This window comes from Ahaetulla prasina, chromosome 1 (assembly GCF_028640845.1).
Source record: "Ahaetulla prasina isolate Xishuangbanna chromosome 1, ASM2864084v1, whole genome shotgun sequence".
Classification (NCBI taxonomy): domain Eukaryota; kingdom Metazoa; phylum Chordata; class Lepidosauria; order Squamata; family Colubridae; genus Ahaetulla; species Ahaetulla prasina.
Genome location: NC_080539.1, coordinates 27451491 through 27469590, shown reverse-complemented (window position 1 = coordinate 27469590; position 18100 = coordinate 27451491).

The following is an 18100-nucleotide window of genomic DNA, read 5'->3' as shown; positions in this document are numbered from 1 at the left end:
TTTTTAGGAAAGTTGGAGAGCCAAATAGAGTTGGTTGTTTTGTAGGTTATGCGCGTGCGCACACGGACATGCATGGAACACACCGTCCTCTGAGAGAGAGACACACACACAGAGAGAGAGAGGGAGAATGAAAGAGAGAGGGGGAGAGAGAGAGAGAGAGAGAGGGAGAGAGGGAGAATGACAGAGGGAGGGAGGGAGGGAGGGAGGAAGGGAGGGAGGGAGGGAGGGAATGAGAATGAGAATGAGAATGAGACTCAGTCTGCCCAGCTGGGCTGGAACATGTCGAACTTAGCTGCTGGCTTGCTCTGCAATGTGTACTCCAACCCCTTGGTGCGGGTCAAGGAAATTGCCTCCCTCCTTTTGGAATGGGCCATCTCCAAGAAGAGAATGAGAGAAAACAAATATTCCAATTTTGTAAAAACACCAGCAAGATGTTTTGTTCTTCAGTTAAACAGATATATGAATGAGGGGCCTCTCGTTCAACCCTTGTGCTGGTTGCTTTGAACCCCTTTCTGAAGTGTTACGGCTGTGTCCCTCCTATCTGCCCTTGAGTCACTGTTTCCTGAACGCAATCTGTTTGCAGAGTTCATTTGGTCACTGAACTTAATTAAGTTCGGCTGCCTTATCTGCAAGACTGCTATGATTGACAGGGGAAACAGAAGTTATTCCAGCAAGTGCTACCTGGGATCTTCTAATTCAGGGGCTGGTGACTTTTTTGAGGAGTGGGTGCCACTACAAGATGAGGGCCAATGCCTGAAAATATTTTAAAAATGAACACTTGCCAAAGTCTTATGGGATACCACTGAAGGGTGCAGGAACACTGAAACATCATGCAATTTCAGCTGTAGTAAATTTATATATGTAAAGTAAGTTCCATGGGCACCACTAAGGTTCATCTGCACATCTTCTTTCTTGCTTTAAGACACACACTGATTTATAAAGGACATGTCCTCACACACTGCCTGTATCTTATTTCTATCCCACTGCTAAAAGCGGACAGACTTTAGGTATTCTAGAATGAAGCTGGGAGTTTATCCCATCACAAGTACAGGTAATTCTTGAGTTATGACTTTAATGGAGCCTTAGGGTCATAAGCGGTAACAGCCCTGAAATGGCTTGGTCACACAACTGACCCAATTTTATTATTTATTTATTTATTTATTTGCAGCAGTGGTAAAATGAACGCTGCAGTTTCACCCAAACGATTGAAAATTGGAGTCATGTGACCACAGGATGCTACAAATGGCCATAAATGCAGCTGTGATGACAAGGGCCCATAGCTGTGGGCATATAATTGCCTCAGAACTTTGGATCCAGATCATAAGTACCTTTTTTCAGGCTTTGAATGGTCACTAAGTAATTGATCATAAATCAAAGACTAGCTGTAGGCAATTTAGGGTGCATGGCTTATTTTCCAAATAAGGAAGGCAAAACAATGGATGGAAACTAGTCAAGGAGACAAGCAATCTGGAATTAAGCAGAAACTTCCTTAATTCCTTAACAGCCGTGGTGGCACAGTGGTTAGAATGCAGTATTGCAGGCTGACTCTGCCGACTGCCAGCAGTTCGATCCTCACCGGCTCAAAATTGACTCAGCCTTCCATCCTTCTGAGGTCAGTAAAATGAAGACCCAGATTGTTAGGGACAATATACTGACTCTGTAAACCACTTAAAGAGGGTTGTGAAGTGGCATATAAGTCTAAGTGCTATTACTATTGCTTCCTAACAGTAAGAACAATTAACCAATGGAACAGCTTGTCTACAGAAGTTGTGGATGCTCCATCACCAGAGGTTTTTAAGAAGAGACTGGACAGCCATTTGTCTGAAATGGTATACGACTGTGATGGTGAACCTACGGCAAGTGTGCCACATGTGGCACAAGGAGCCATATTGGTGGGCACACGAGCGTTGCCCTACCTCAGCTGTAGCACGCACGCATGCACTGACCAGCTGATTTTTGGGCCTTCCAGGCCCACCAGAAGTTGGGAAACAGGCTGTTTCTGGCCTCCTGAGGGCTTCCGAGGGGGGTGGGGAAGACCGTTTTCACCCTCCCCTGGCTCCTAGAAAGCCCCTGGAGCCTGGGGAGAGCAAAAAACAGGCCTACCGGGCCCATCGTGCCATCACATGCCAAAAGCAAGGGGAGTGCGGGGGGGGCATTGAATTATGGGTATGGGCACGCACGTGCGCGGCCCACCCCGCACTTCCCTCGCTTTTGGCACACGATGGCAAAAAGGTTAGCCATCAGTAGTTTAGGGTCTGCTGTTTGTGCCCTTAAGGTGTTGGCCTAGAAGACCTTCAAGAAGGTCCCTTCCAACTCTATTCTGAATTGAGGAAGAGCCTCCTCCAATTGGTTTGCTGTGGGACTCACTTCTCCCCACCATCCAGTCCCTGGGCACTGTGCCTCTGTGGGCATTTTGGCTGCAACTATGTACAAGACTAGATTCCTCAGGTGGGTGTCCTATTCAACTTTGAGGGGAGAGGGGAACTGGACACGGGAACATCCGTCCAATGCAAGACCAGATGCTGCTCTTCCAGGAGACTGATAGTCCCATAAGCAAACAAAACTTAATCAGAAAAGTATTTGTCCCTTAAAAGGCTCCAATCTTTTCCAGATTGAGAGATAGATGTTTTAGAAATGATTCCATGGTTTCCAGCCGCTGAGTCTGGATTAAAGCACTACAGATAAACAACAACAACAACAACAACAACAAAGTATTTAAAATCAACACTTATTGCTCATGCATTCTTTTAAGGAAGGGTAGTGATATATATGGATATATTTTTCTCTGACAGAATTATTGATCTCAGCAGACTGATGGTCTTATGAAATATTTTCAGAGATACTCCAATCTAGAGGTCATCCGATCTCTAATTCTGATTCTAATCTCTAATTCCAACCTGTAAAATTCCAGATGAACTCTAGGTCAGCAGCCCCCAAACTTTTTTTACACGAGGGACCATTTTCGTGGAAGACTTTTTTTTTCAGAGGCTGGGGGAGAAGGAGGAGCATGCAACTTAGATCCCACACATGCACAGTTTACAGTAGATTCGCTTGCCCTCCACTTACCTCCAGTTCAGTGGTAGGATTAAATTATTTTTACTACCAGTTCTGTGGGCGTGGCTTGGTGGGAGTGGCATGGTTTGGTGGGTGTGGCAGGAGAAGGATACTGTAAAATCTCCATTCCCACCCCACACCAGGGGAAGATTACTGCAAAATCTCCATTTCCTCTCAATCAACTGGGACTCATGAGGCAGGGAATAGATGGGGGCAGGGGCAGGGCCAGTCAGAGGTGGTATTTACCAGTTCTCTGAGCTACTCAAAATTTCCACTACCAGTTCTCCAGAACTGGTCAGAACCTGCTGAATATCACCTCTGCTCCAGTTGTGTGGCCCGGTTCCTAACAGGCCACAGACCGGTACTGGTCTGCGGCCTGTAGGTTGGGGACCTCCCGCTCTACATAACAAAAACATTTCACAGAGCACCTCAATCTCATATTTTATCTCTTAGCTTCTCTGGTATAATTTTTGTCAAAATGCTTTTAATATTGATTTGAGGTAGGTTGATAAGTTGATAATAGTGAGATAAAAAGTTACAAGACATTTGATAGGTTTGCCCAGAGTATACAAGCACCACTACAAGCACTGTTATAGCACACATCCTGTGTAGCGGTTGGTTGCAATTTTCCCCATAGTTGATGAGGTGGGACAGCCTGTAATTTCATTCTGATGAAAATATTGCTGGATTCTGGATACACATTAACAGCCGGGGCGGGGGTGGGGGCATAATTTATGCTGACCAAATCCCCTCCTGATTTCAGGATGGGAGGAAAGCATGGCAAAGTGGCTGTGTGGACGAGCCCACAAACCATGTTATGATTTGAATCTTGCATTAAGTCTTGGAGGTCCGTGGCCACAAAAGGTATTTAAAGGAGGTCCATAGTGAAGAACAAGGCTGAGAACCAGTGATCTAACTGCTTCTGGTGTGGCTGTGATGAGACCATCCCAGATGCCTTGAAATTTTCTGAGGTGACATTCTTGAACTATATGGGTTATAGTTTGTTCCAGAGCACCATAGTTGCATTGCGGGCTCTTGGCCATTCTCCACCATCACTCTGCTAAACAAATAATTCCCTCAACACTGTCGAACTATTGACTAAGTCTGCACTACTATTAATCTTCTCATCATTCCCATCACCCATCTCCTCCCACTTATGACTGTATGACTGTAACTTTGTTGCTTGTATCCTTATGATTTATATTTATATTGATATTGTTTCCTGATTGCTGATTTGTACCCTAGGACTATCATTAAGTGTTGTACCTTAGAATTCTTGATGAATGTATCTTTTCTTTCATGCACACTGAGAGTATATGCACCAAGACAAATTCCTTTTGTGTCCAATCACAGTTGGCCAATAAAAATTCTATTCTATTCTATTCTATTCTATTCTATTCTATTCTATTCTATTCTATTCTATTCTATTCTTAAAGAGTTTTGCCTTAGTTCTGATGTGGCCTGTCCTGATTCTATTCAGGTGGCTCCATGTTTTTTGGGACAACTGCTTTCCTGGAAGTGGGTTTGTTGGATCAGCTTGGTTTTGGTTATTAAAAGTCGTCCATCTTAATCACCATTCTTCATCTAGATCTTAAGCCTGGTGAGAAGTAGAGAGCCTAATCAGTGGTTGGACTCAATTTTTTTTACTACCGGTTCTGTGGGCATGGCTTGGTGGGCATGGCGTGGCTTGGTGGGCGTGGCGTGGCTTGGTGGGCATGGCTTGGTGGGCGTGGCAGGGGAAGGATACTTTAAAATCTCCATTCCTTCCCCACTGCAGGGGAAGGTTACTGCAAAATCCCCATTTCCTCCCGATCATCTGGGACTTGGGAGGCAGAGAATAGATGGGGCGGGGCCAGTCAGAGGTGGTATTTACCAGTTCTCAAACCACTCAAAATTTCTGCTACTGGTTCTCCAGAACTTGTCAGAACTTGCTGAATACTACCTCTGAGCCTAATAGTTTATATATTGGAAGATTTGTTGGAGTTGATGGCGTGTTTATTTTATACAACTCTCGGACTGTCTGTTGAAATCAGGAGGGCAATGTTAGAAAGAAACTTGGAGCCATGAGAGCTGTGTGGATTTAATGGTTCCAGATATTATTCTCATTGTGTCATTGTGTCATTAAGGAAGTTGGTATGACAACATCTTCTCCAATATTGAGTGTGCAGTATTCAGCAGCAGGGTATATTAATGAGTGTGCCACTATATATATATATATTTATTTCTTTTTGTCACAACAGTATACACAAACAATTGTCATAGATAAAACAACATATTTTGAAGAAAATATACATATATGTAAAAAAAATATGCATCAACTATATCAATTTGATATGATGAAGGGAACAATAGGACAGGAACGGTATGCACTTTTGTGCTCTTATGCACGCCCCTTATAGCCCTCTTAGGAATGGGGTGAGGTCAATAGTAGACGGTTTTTGGTTGAAGATTTTGGGATTTTGAGTAGAGACTATGGAGTCAGGTAATGAGTTCCAAGCATTAACAACTCTGTTACAGAAGTCATATTTTCTGCAATCAAGTTTGAAGCGGTTGACATTTAGCTTGAATCTATTTTTTGCTCTTGTAATATTGCGATTGAAGCTGAAGTAGTCTTTTATAGGAAAGATATTGCAATAGATGATTTTGTGTGTTAAATATATATATATATATATTATATTATATATATATTATATATATTATATATATATATGTTATATTATATATTATATATATATATGCAATGTTTTTGCTTGTGCTTCCCAGCCTGTTCCTGCAATTCTCCTAATCAATTTCTTCCTGGTTTTCAATTCAAGATGTTTTCCAAATGTAAGGGATTGGTCAAGGATTATTTGGGGATATTTTGGATGGCTGTCACATTTTATCCTCTTTCCACAAAAGATATATTTAACTCTTTCTTTGCTGTACGATTGCTTAGCTGGAAGGTGAATTCTTCAGTTTTATTTAGGTTACAGCATAGCCTCCACTTCTCCTAATATTGGTTTAGTGGCTACAGATCCTTAATAAGAATGTAATCTGCTTCCTCAGAATCAGGGGTGCTATTCAGCAGGTTCTGACAGCTTCTGGAGAACTGGTAGTGGAAATTTTGAGTAGTTCGGAGAACTGGCTGGCCCCAGAGTGGGGTGAGAATGGAGATTTTGCAGTATCCTTCCCCTGGAGTGGGGTGGGAATGGAGATTTTGCAGTATCCTTCTCCTGCCACGCGCACCAAGCCATGCCCACCAAGCCACACCCTGTCCAACTAGCCACACCCACAGAACCAGTAGTAAAATAAATTTATTTATTTATTTATTTATTTGATTTTTATACCGCCCTTCTCGCGAAGGACTCAGGGCGGTGTACAGGCAAATAAAAACAGACAAGACAATATTATATAAAATGCAAGATTAAAAAACTTATTATAATTTGCCTAAAAATTTAAAATATATAGAAACTAAAACCCCATTTAAAATTAATAATAAAAACTATAAAATCCATAAAATTTAAGCCAGCCCCGCGCGAATAAAAAGATGTGTCTTCAGTTCGCGGCGGAAGGTCCGAAGGTCAGGTATTTGGCGTAAACCCGGGGGAAGTTCGTTCCAGAGTGTGGGAGCCCCCACAGAGAAGGACCTTCCCCTGGGGGCCGCCAGCCGACATTTAAATTCCACCACTGCTCAGAATCCTTGGTTTGGACAACTGTTGGCATGTCATTGGCACAGCAAGATTTTTCAGTTAGTTTCTGTTAAATGCATATATAAATTAAATAAGAGTGGGGCTAGAACCAATCCCTATGGCAAGCCATTCTTAATGGAAAAGGATTTTCTAGTGATGCCTCCTACAGTGACCTTGAAGGCTTGTTACCTTGTTACTTTTAGACACAGAATAATTTTCTTCAACTTGAGCATCAAACCATCAAGCCACACCATGTCATAAACTGCAGTCAAATCAAAAAAAGCCATAGTTCTTAGTTCTTTTTTGAAACTGGTTTTGATAAATGAAGTGAGAGTCAGAACTTGCTCACTGTGAGCAAGTTCTAAGCGATTGTGAGTGTTATGTATTCTTGTTGTACCTTTAAATATTTGGGCGGGAAATCAGCACGTTGCTGATTGGACGAAGCCGCCAGTAGAACTGTATAAAAGGAGAGGTTTTTCCCCCAGCCTGTTGCTGGGTTCACCATATATTAAAGAGCTGTTGTCACTACCCTGGTCTCCAGCCTCGTTACTTCCAGAACTTAACACTGGCGACGAAGGTGGGATCTCGAGGCTAAGGAGAACCAGAACCGAGCTGAAGCACGATAGACCCGAACCCAGCAAACACAGGGCAGAAAAGCGGAGATGGCCAGTTACACTCCGCCCGCACCGTTTGACCCGGCTAAAGAGAAATGGGAACGATATGACCCGTTTGAAAGCTTTCTAGAAGCCAACGAACTGCAAGGAGTTCCAGATAACCGCAAAGGGCTTATTTCTTAAGCCACTGTGGTCCGAGGTCATTGATATCGCGGAGGCCCTGGCAGAGCCTACGCCGTTACAATCGGTGTCGTGGCCAACTCTACAGACTTTACTAAAAAACCACTTCGCGCCAACGCCGTCCAAATACGTGCGGCGGTTTGAATTCGGAGAGCGAAGGCAGATGGAGGGCGAATCCATTGGTGACTACATGGCCGCCCTAAGGAAAGCGTCCAAGGACTGCGGATACCGCGACCTAGACGAGGTGCTCCTCGAGCAACTCATCCGAGGGGTCAGGGACATCCGTTTGCGGCGGCTGCTAGCAAAGAGCAACCTAACGCTGGCCACGCTCTGGGCGAAGCCAGAGCACATGAAATGTCCACCCAAGCGGCGGAGACACTGCAAAGCCTGTCCCACCAAAGGCGGCGTGAAGCCAACTCCAGTGCACCAGGAGGAGGTTCAGACCGAATCCGACGGTGAAGATGAGGAAGGGGTCTGCCGAACCGAGAAACGCGACAAAGGGGACCGAGACGAATGCGGAAGCTGCGGTGGTCAACACCAGCGCCAACGCTGCAAGTTTAAGGACGCAATATGTCGGCGGTGCGGGAAGAAAGGGCACCTAGCTCAAGTTTGTCGAGCGGCCCAACCTTCCCGCCGAAAATTTAAATCGGCCAATCAGAGCGCGGAATCGGCAAGGCGACCCGCGATTGGCTCAAACAAAAAAGGCGCGGATTCAAACCAAACGACTGTGGTCATAGGCCGCGCCTCGACCCGAGTGGAGAAGAAGATCTTCACCAAACCAAAAATAGAGGGAGTACGGTGCCGGCTCGAAGTAGACACGGGATCAGCGATCACCATCATGTCCTGGGACACTTTGGCGAAGTCACTGCCGTCAGTCGCGAAGCGCCACCTGCAAGCACAACGGCTATGAGTCCACGACTACCAAGGGAATCGCATCCCTGTTCGAGGGACCACCTCCGTCCGAGTCGAGTACGGACCACACAAGAAGACCCTGCCCATCACGATCGCCGAAGGGACCCTGCCCAGTCTGTTGGGACTAGACTGGTTTCGTGCCCTGGGCATGGGAGTGACTGGCATCTACAGAAGTGACTGTAACCTGAAAGACATTCTCTTTAACGAGTTCAAGATGTCTTCAAGGACTGCCTGGGCAAGTACAAGGGGACCCCTATTTCCTTCAACTTAGACCCCAGGTAGCTCCCATTAGGCTTAAGGCGAGGAGAGTCCTTTGCCCTAAAACCAAAATTGACAAGGAGCTAGATAAGCTCATAAATCAGGGATTTTGGTGCCAGTCGATCACGCAAAGTGGGAGACGCCAATCGTCACCCCAATAAAACCAGACGGGTCAATTAGAATTTGCGCTGACTACAAGGCGACGCTTAACAAAGCCTTACAGAAAAGCGCTTACCGGTTCCGTGGTGCAACACTTGCTGCACTCTTTGGGGCGAGGGCAAGTCTTTGCAAAGTTAGACTTGGCCCAAGCCTACCAACAACTGCCCGTGAACACCATGGCGAAGCCCAAGCGATTGTGGCACAGGGGGCCTTCAAGTGCACCCGATTGCAATTTGGGGTGAGTGTGGCACCAGGGCTGTTCCAAAACCTAATGGAACGACTTCTGCAAGGGCTCCCAGGGTAGTTCCTACTTGATGATGTCCTGATTTCAGGGAAAACGTAGAGGAATTGGGGAGCGGTTGAGAAAGGTTCTGGGCATTTTCGGACAGCCGGATTAAAAGTCAAGGTAAACAAATGCCAGATAGGGGTCGAATCCGTCGAATTCTTGGGCTACGGATAGACAAGAAAGAATTCACCCACTGAGAGCAAGGTCAAGGCAATTAGAGAGGCTCCAGCGCCCAAAAACAAAGCAGAGCTACAGGCATTCCTGGGGCTAGTGAATTTTTACACGGTCTTTTTAAAAAACAAAGCGACCATTGCTGAACCGCTGCATAGGCTTTTAGGAAAAAATACTGTTTGGTCTTGGGGAAAGTCGGAAAATAGGGCTTTGAGCAGTAAAAACCTGCTCTCAAGTGACAGCCTGCTCATCCAATATCATAACTCATTGCCCCTAGTGCTGGTTTGCAATGCCTCCCCTTACGGGTGGGGGCTGTACTCAGCCATAGACTTCCAAACGGCACAGAAGCCCCTATAGCTTTTTACTCTAGAACGATGTCCTCCCCAGAGAGGAACTACAACCAATTAGATAAAGAAGCACTAGCCATTGTGTCAGGGTGAAAAATTCCACGAATATGTTTTTGGGCGGATTTTGAAATCGTGACTGACCACAGACCGCTACTAGGATACTGGCTGGCGACCGCCCAACGCCTGTGGCACTTTCGCCACGCTTGACCCGATGGACTATTTTCTTAGCCGCTTATTCGTACAAGCTGCAGCATCGACCAGGAAAAGAAGTGGGGCATGCAGACGCGTTAAGCAGATGCCCACTACCAGGGCCATCGAAGACCCCACTCCGGGACGCCCATCCTGCTTATTGACTCTTTGGACTCTGGCCCAGTCACATCTAAGGAAGTGGCTCGGCATCATACCGACATTATGTTAAGGACTGTACTCGGTTGGGTACAAAGAGGGTGGCCCGCTGCGCCGGGCGAACGCTTTAAGGAGTTTGTTAAAAAACGGGATGAGCTCTCGGCTCAAGGGGGGTGCCTGTTATGGGGTGATCGTGTGGTAATCCCCGATAAACTAAGGGAAAAGGTACTGGACCTCCTCCACGAGGGCCACCCAGGGATCGTCCGGATGAAGGGGCTAGCGAGAAGCTATGTGTGGTGGCCACTCATGGACTCAGAGATTGCTGAGAGGGTGGGGAAATGCCAGGCTTGCCAAGAGTCCAGACCCCTACCCCCAACAGCCCCAGTCAGGGAATGGGAAAAACCCCAAGGGCCCTGGTCAAGAATCCACATTGATTTTGCTGGCCCTTTCCATGGCCAAACTTTCCTAGTGGTTGTCGACGCATTCTCTAAATGGTTGGAGATCATACTCATGAAATCCACTACGGCCGAGGCAGTAATCGCAGCCCTGCGCCACTTATTCGCAACCCACGGGTTGCCTGACACTCTGGTGTCCGACAACGGGCCGCAATTCACGGCAGCCCAGTTCGAAGAATACTTGGCAGAGGAGGGCATCCGACATGCCCTCTCTGCGCCTTTCCACCCTGCGACGAATGGCCTTGCAGAGCGTTCCGTCCGGAGCGCTAAGGAGGCATTGTCCAGGCTCAAGCCAGGTGACTGGCAAACAAAGATAGACTTCTTTCTGGCCGTTCAGCACAGAACCCCAAGCACTGCTACAGGCAGAAGCCCAGCCGAACTATTGATGGGACGGAAACTCCGGTGCCCACTTGACCGCTTGAGTCCCCATTACACACCAGAGGGTTACAAGGGGGAAATAGACAAAACAAGGGAATTGGGCATAGGCGACGGTGTGGGCCCGCAACTACGGGACGGCCCAAGTTGGCTCGCAGGGCAAATAATAAAAGCAACCGGCCCAAAGTCATACTTGGTCGAATTACAAGACAACCGAGTATGGAGGCGCCACATAGATCAGATAAGGAGACGAATAACTGAACAACCTAAGCCACAGGAAATAAATTATGACCCCTCCTTATTTGAACCCACAGCTGACCATGACCCGGGGGAGGCGCAAGACTTAGCTGAGGTCCCGGAGGTCCAGCGACGCCATCAGGTTCCAGAGGGAAACAACAGGGAAAATTACAAAAATAATCCAGGGCCGGATGGCCAAGAAAAAGAATCTGCAAATAATCCAGGGCCCGATGGCTTAGAGAAAGAGCTGGGAGGAGAAAACAGACCCTCCGAACAGCTCAAAACACCACCCAGGACTGAACCGCGCAGGTCTGAAAGAAGTAGGAGACGCCCAGGTTATTTGCGTGACTACGTCGAAAAATAACATGTAAATAAAATGCAAATAGAGGCAAAGTGTTTTCTGGGAGGGGAGGAGTGTTATGTATTCTTGTTGTACCTTTAAATATTTGGGCGGGAAATCAGCACGTTGCTGATTGGACGAAGCCGCCAGTAGAACTGTATAAAAGGAGAGGTTTTTCCCCCAGCCTGTTGCTGGGTTCACCATATATTAAAGAGCTGTTGTCACTACCCTGGTCTCCAGCCTCGTTACTTCCAGAACTTAACAGTGAGCATTGATGAATAGCTGAGTTGACCATTAGTTAGATATGAAGTTGTGTGGGAATTCACAGAAGTCAAATTCCTCATAAATCACTATAGGAAGTATTCGACTTCCAATAGTTCATTTAGTGACTGTTCAAGGTTACAACGGCACTGAAAAAAGTGACTTATGACCATTTTTCACACTTATGACCAGCGGTGGGTTTCACTTACCTTTACTAACGGTTCGCTGTACGCTCACATGCTCGCTTTGCACGCACTGTCCCGTGCATGCGTCCGGCCTCAAAAACATGCTAAATAGCACAACTTGGAGTCGGGGCGGGTGGACAGGTGGGTGAGCCCACCCATGATCACCACTACCGGTTCTCCTGAACTGGTGTGAACCAGCTGAATACCACCTCTGCTTACCACCATTGCAGCGTGCCCGTGGACACCTGATCAAAATTCAGATGCTCAGCAACTGGTTCATGTTTTGACAGTTGCAGTGTCCTGGGGTCATTTGATCATCTTTTGCGACCTTCTGATAAGCAAAGTCAATGGGGAAGCCAGATTTGCTTAACAACCATGTTACTAACTTAAGAACTGCAATGATTCACTTAACCCTACCAAGAAAGGTTGTAAAATGGAGCAAAACTCACTTACCAACATAAAATTTGGGCTCAGTTCTGATTGTAAATCGAGGATTACATGTGTTCAAGAACAACTGCCATATAAATAATTTAAAGTGGTTTTCTTTTGACATTTAGTTACTGTGACTTTGGGCCAATCTTCCTCTCAGTCCTAGGAAAAAGGCAACGGTAAACCGCTTTTGAAAATGATGACAAGGAAACTGCACGTAGTTGTCCAGGCAATTGTCAGAAATAGTAACTTGTCTGAAATGGTATAGGTGAACCTATGGCATGCGTGCCAGAGGTGGCATGCAGCACCCTCTCTGATGGCATACGAGCTGTTGTCCCAGTTCAGCTCCACTGCACATGCGCGCATGCCTCCTGACACCCAGCTGGTCTTTGGGTCTCTGCCGTGCATGCGTGGGGGGCAGGGCTGTTGTGGCTCCAGCCCCTGAACCTGGCCCCATGCCCAAAAGTGACTCTGAGACTGAGGGGGAAGGGCCGGTAAGGCTTACCTCAGAAGCACCGATTCCTTTGGCCTGGCTCCAGGAGCCAGAACCAGGCCAGTCGGAGGACGTAATGAGGCTGACATCCCCTGATTCCTCTCTTCCTCAGGCTACACCTTCAGACGCAGCTGATAATCATACTAATCAAGCCTCGATCAACCCGCGCTTCAGAAGATTAGAGAGGCGGCGTCATCAAAGGGAAGGGTGGGGCAGGAGCCCCACCCCACAGGATATATAAGGAGCTTTGGGACTGCTCTCAGTTCCACGGGGAGCAAATTAGCTGAACCGTGTCGAAGTGAGCTGAAGTCTTAATCTGTTCAAACTTTTTGGCAGGCAGCTGCGTTTTCTCGGCCAGGACTGATAGGAGCCGTGAACCCATTGGCTGTAGGCCAGCTCATTACTCCAAAGTGAGGACGGAGACAGAACATGGGCCCATGCAGGGGTCCCATGCGTGCATGTGTGGGGCGGTGGGGTACATGCAGGGGGCTGTGCACGCATTGCATTTTGGGGGTTCGGGTGTACGCACATTTGCGCTTTGGGCACTTGGTCTGGAAAAGGTTAGCTATCACTGTTATAGGGTCTCCTGCCAGAGCAGGGTGCTGGTCTAGAAGACCTACAAGGTCCCTTCCAGCTCTATTCTAATTCTAATTCTAATTCATTCTAATTCTAATCAGATTCAGGTGAACATGTACAAAATTGCCTTCATTTAGGAGGCTGATTTGAGCCAGGTCTTGTCAGTTAATGTGCAAAAGCAAATAAACGGACTTCCAAAGGTAGGCTCTAAATTGGTGTTTCTCAACCTTGGCAACTTTTAAGATTGGTGGACTTCAACTCTCATGCTGGCTGGGCAATTCTGGAAGTGTTGAGGAAAACTGATCTATACGGAGACCTGAGTTTTATAGACCATGTGCAGACTATCTTTGCCTCCGGCTATTTGTAAAGCAACCTGAGCAAGGATGGATGGACAGGTAGAAACTTGTAACATCTCAGTGCTTACTCCAACATTTTCTTTTGAAACCCAGATCCAATACAGTTTTGAACACTTTATTGCATTAAATTGTTTGACCTGGGACATTTTGGCCTTCCTCCTCCCCTACCACCAGCCAGTTTTAATACACTTAGCAGTTTGAGGCAAATCTTGTCCTGTTTTGGGCTTTGAGATAGAATGCCTCCATCTCCTTCCTGAATTTATGAAATCATATTTAGGCTGTACTCCTATGTATTTACCTAGGAGTGGGCCTTACGGAACTCTAAAGGAATGTATCCTATTGTGTTGCGCTTTTTAAAGATATAAAACAAGACGTCCAATGCCAAGAATAGAGGCAGAGATTCATGAAAGACAAGAGGTCAGCAACCTGGGAGTGTCCCTCACACACAGGGATGGTTGGAGCACATGAGAGTGAAGACAGATTTGTTGCTTTACCCTGTCTGCCTCTTGACATTCAGAGGACTTTGCTCCTGCCAACACCTGCAGTCAACTCCTGGGCTAAGAACCCAGAAGGGCTGCTGGAGCCTGGTGCCAGTATGTCCTTGGGACCTTATCCAGAGGAAGTGGTGTTTCCTTTGGCTGGCCAACCTCATTTCCCCTGGTGACTCGCCTCAGCCACTTTCCTCTCAATGCCACATTGGCACCTTCGAGCCCTCCGAATCTGTGCCCTCTCCCTTCCTTGGCACAGGAGGGAGCGAAATGCCCATCTTATCATCATCCGGCCATTCCCAGGTTCCTTCTCTTGGAGCCAACCCTCACACCTTCTCGCCTTGCTGCTGACCCAGACATGCACTAAGCTGAGCGGTTGGGTGTGAGCGGATGGGTTAGGGTTCAGAGACAGGCTAAATTTCTCCAGTCTTGTCGGAGTGGCCTCAGTGGGGCTTGGTTCCTGGACATGCAGAGCAGCCACCTGTGGGCTATCCAGCTCTGCTTTTCCTTGAAGAAGCTGGCAGGCCTGTTAAATATTACTCTACTCGGCATGTAACTGCATTTCTTTTCTCCTGTCGCTGGATCTTAAACTTAAAATCCACTGAAATGCATTTTTAACTGAGCCTGTGTTCACGCAAGCGTATGCATGCAAAGACATAAGAGAAAAACAGGCAGCTTCCTTTCTAAATCTCACTTTCTAATACTTGCTGGGTAGTAAACAAGGCTGGGCTGTATTCAAACTACCTGAGATATGGGGAACTTAGGGAGCAGGAAGATCGGCAGAGGACTGGGGGTGACCTGATGCAGGAGAAGAAATTTGGAAAACCATGAGAAAGTGGAAGGAAGGGGAGGGGAGAGAAAACCTGGAAAAGGAAGGCCTGTGGGAATGATGTGGGAACAGGAGAGAAGGAAATGACAAAATAAAAATGAGAGACATAGGTATCTGCACTATAATCAGTCAGGACAATAAAGGGGAGGGGGGATAAGAAAAGGAAGAAAAAACCTGAGGAGAAAAATGCTTTTTAATACCTTTTTAACAAAAAGCAGGCCAGCTGCAGATGACCTGTTTGCAGGCCCTAATTGGCAGTTTCCAACCGAAAATAGAATAGAATAGAATAGAATAGAATAGAATAGAATAGAATAGAATAGAATAGAATAGAATTTTATTGGCCAAGTGTGATTGGACACACAAGGAATTTGTCTTGGTGCATATGCTCTCAGTGTACATAAAAGAAAAGATACGTTCATCAAAGTACAACATTTACAACACAATTGATGATCAATATCATCAAATAAACTGACTGGGATAACTGGTCTGTTGTTTTGAAGGGGATGTGCTTTCATGACATCTGGGCCTGTTAGCCCTGCAAGAAGTAAAAGGAGCTTTATTGTTAGCTAACATTAATAGAATCTTTCAAGATTAGAAATATTTCTCTTCTCCTTTTACTCTTTGGAAAACTTGGGAAGGTCCCTTCTGAAGCGCTTCTCACATCCTCTCTCCTTCTGTGGACTCAGATACCATTTATACACCCAGTCGTCCGTCCTGAGGCTGTTTGTCTCATCCCCAAGGTCACTTCCACATACCATGACAGGGCACGTGCGATGACATCACTAGGCAAGCCTCATCTGTAACGGAATATATGAATGAATGGCCTTGGGGGATGAGGGGGAGAGATGCTGCCCGAGGCATGATCATACAACAGAGGGAAGAGTTCATATTCCCCTTGGGAAGGACCCGCCCTCATTGATCAGACAGTTAAAAATGGCGGTGGGAAGTCTGCATCGTCCGACTTGCAAGATTGATATCAGCCCTCTTGGGTAAGCCAGACAGCAAACATGACTAGATAAGTCATTGCAAGGCTGCATTAATAAAATCTCGCAAGTCCACCCAGTTCAGCCCATAATGACATGATGATACAGGTATGTAAGGAAGGGTTTGTTGACTTTACGCCACTGCAAAACGAATGTCTTTGGTGCAGTCAGATGCTTTAGGTTAACCTCACAAGTTCAACTCCCTGTGAAATAGGTAATATGTGATTGATTGTACTCACCATGGAGGCGCTTTTATGTCTTGCCACTCCCAAGATAACCTTTTTATGATCTCACTTAAAATATGCTTGAAATTTCAAATATACCTCTTGGCTTCCACTGCCCACCCCCTTTGGGGAACTCTAATCTAAGGCCTGCTGATCGGAAATGCACTAGCTGAGTTCACGCAACATGCCTAATCAGATCAATTGAACATCTAGCACAGGGGTGTCAAACTCAATTTCATTGAGGGCTGCATCAGGGTTGTGCTTGACCTTGGGGACCAGGGTGGGCATGGCCAGCTTGACATCACTCGTGTCAGGGGCATCTGTGGTGGCCCGAGGGTTCTGCCAGCAAAAATGGGCTCCCCCTCCCCCCAAGCTCCATTTTCTCTGGCAGAGGGTGGCAGGAGGCCATCACGGCTGAAAACAGAGCCATTTTCACTGGCAGAAGCACCGCGGGCCGGTCCTTTGCTGTTTCTAGATCGGTCCCGCATGCCAGATCTAAGCATCCTGCAGGCCGGATCCGCCCCCCGGGCCTTGAGTTTGACACCCCTGATCTAATATGAGCATTTGCACAACATTCTAAGTTTTAACCTTAGGCTTAGGGCCTGGGTACTTACGGGACCGCCTGCTGTTACCGCATGCCTCCCACCGACCCGTACGCTCTCACAGAGAGGGACTTCTCAGGGTGCCGTCCGCCAAGCAATGTCGGCTGGCGGCCCCCATGGGAAGGTCCTTCTCTGTGGGGGCTCCCACACTCTGGAACGAGCTTCCCCTGGGTTTACGCCAAATACCTGACCTTCGGACCTTTCGCCGCGAACTGAAGACACATCTTTTCATTCGCGCGGGGCTGGCTTAAGTTTTATCGATTTTAAATTTCTTATTACTAATTTTAAATGGGGTTTTAGTTTTTTATATATTTTAAAGTTTTTAGGCTAATTATAATAAGTTTTTTAACTTGCATTTTAAATTGTATATTGTATTGTCTGTTTTTTTTTTTACTTTTGCCTGTACACCGCCCTGAGTCCTTCGGGAGAAGGGCGGTATAAAAATCAAATAAATAATAATAATAAATAATAATAAAAATAATAACCTTGCTTAGATTTTTTTTTAAAAAAATCTCAAAGTCTGCTCTCCTTCAGGCAAAGGTCTAGATCAGGAGTGAAATCTACTTACCTTCCTTACTGGCTTGGAAGTGCATGCGCTGCGTGTGTGTGTGCTCACTTTGCTCATGCGTGCGTGTGCATCACATGCGTGCGCAGACCTGCGCATGTGCAAAACCTTCTGCACATGTGCAGAAGGTGAAAAACACATTACATCCTGGTTAAAACCAGGAAGTAATGACACCCAGGCTACCGGATTGCCGAACTACCGGCTACGATCGCTACCAGATCGTGTGATCCGGTCCGATCCGGGAGCATTTCACCCCTGGTCCAGATGGAATAGCGAGACCAATGTGCAGAAGGGGGCCCACAGAGACCACTATTCTGTATCTTTCAAAAGCTCTACCCTGGTTACAGCTGGTAGTTTAATGCGCCTTGTTTGGAAAGAAGAGAGAAACATATATACGGCAGAAGCACATAATTTCAAAAGATGCTATTTGAATGAAGCAGGGTGGATGATGGAGGGAAACAAGCATGCAGCCTTGTTCATGTTAAACTATTTAGCCCTGGGCTAACTACTAAAGGAACAACACCAACAACAACACAGACCAATTAGTTCAAAAGCAAAGACAAACATTAACCTAGTGATGCTTTATGCAACTGCCTTGCTGGGCCTTAAACTCAATTGTGGCTCACAAACCCTTTGCAATCTCTTCCTGACCTGATATGGCAAGTTTGCTTCAAACATTTATTGCATAGCTCCTGCTGGCAATGGCTC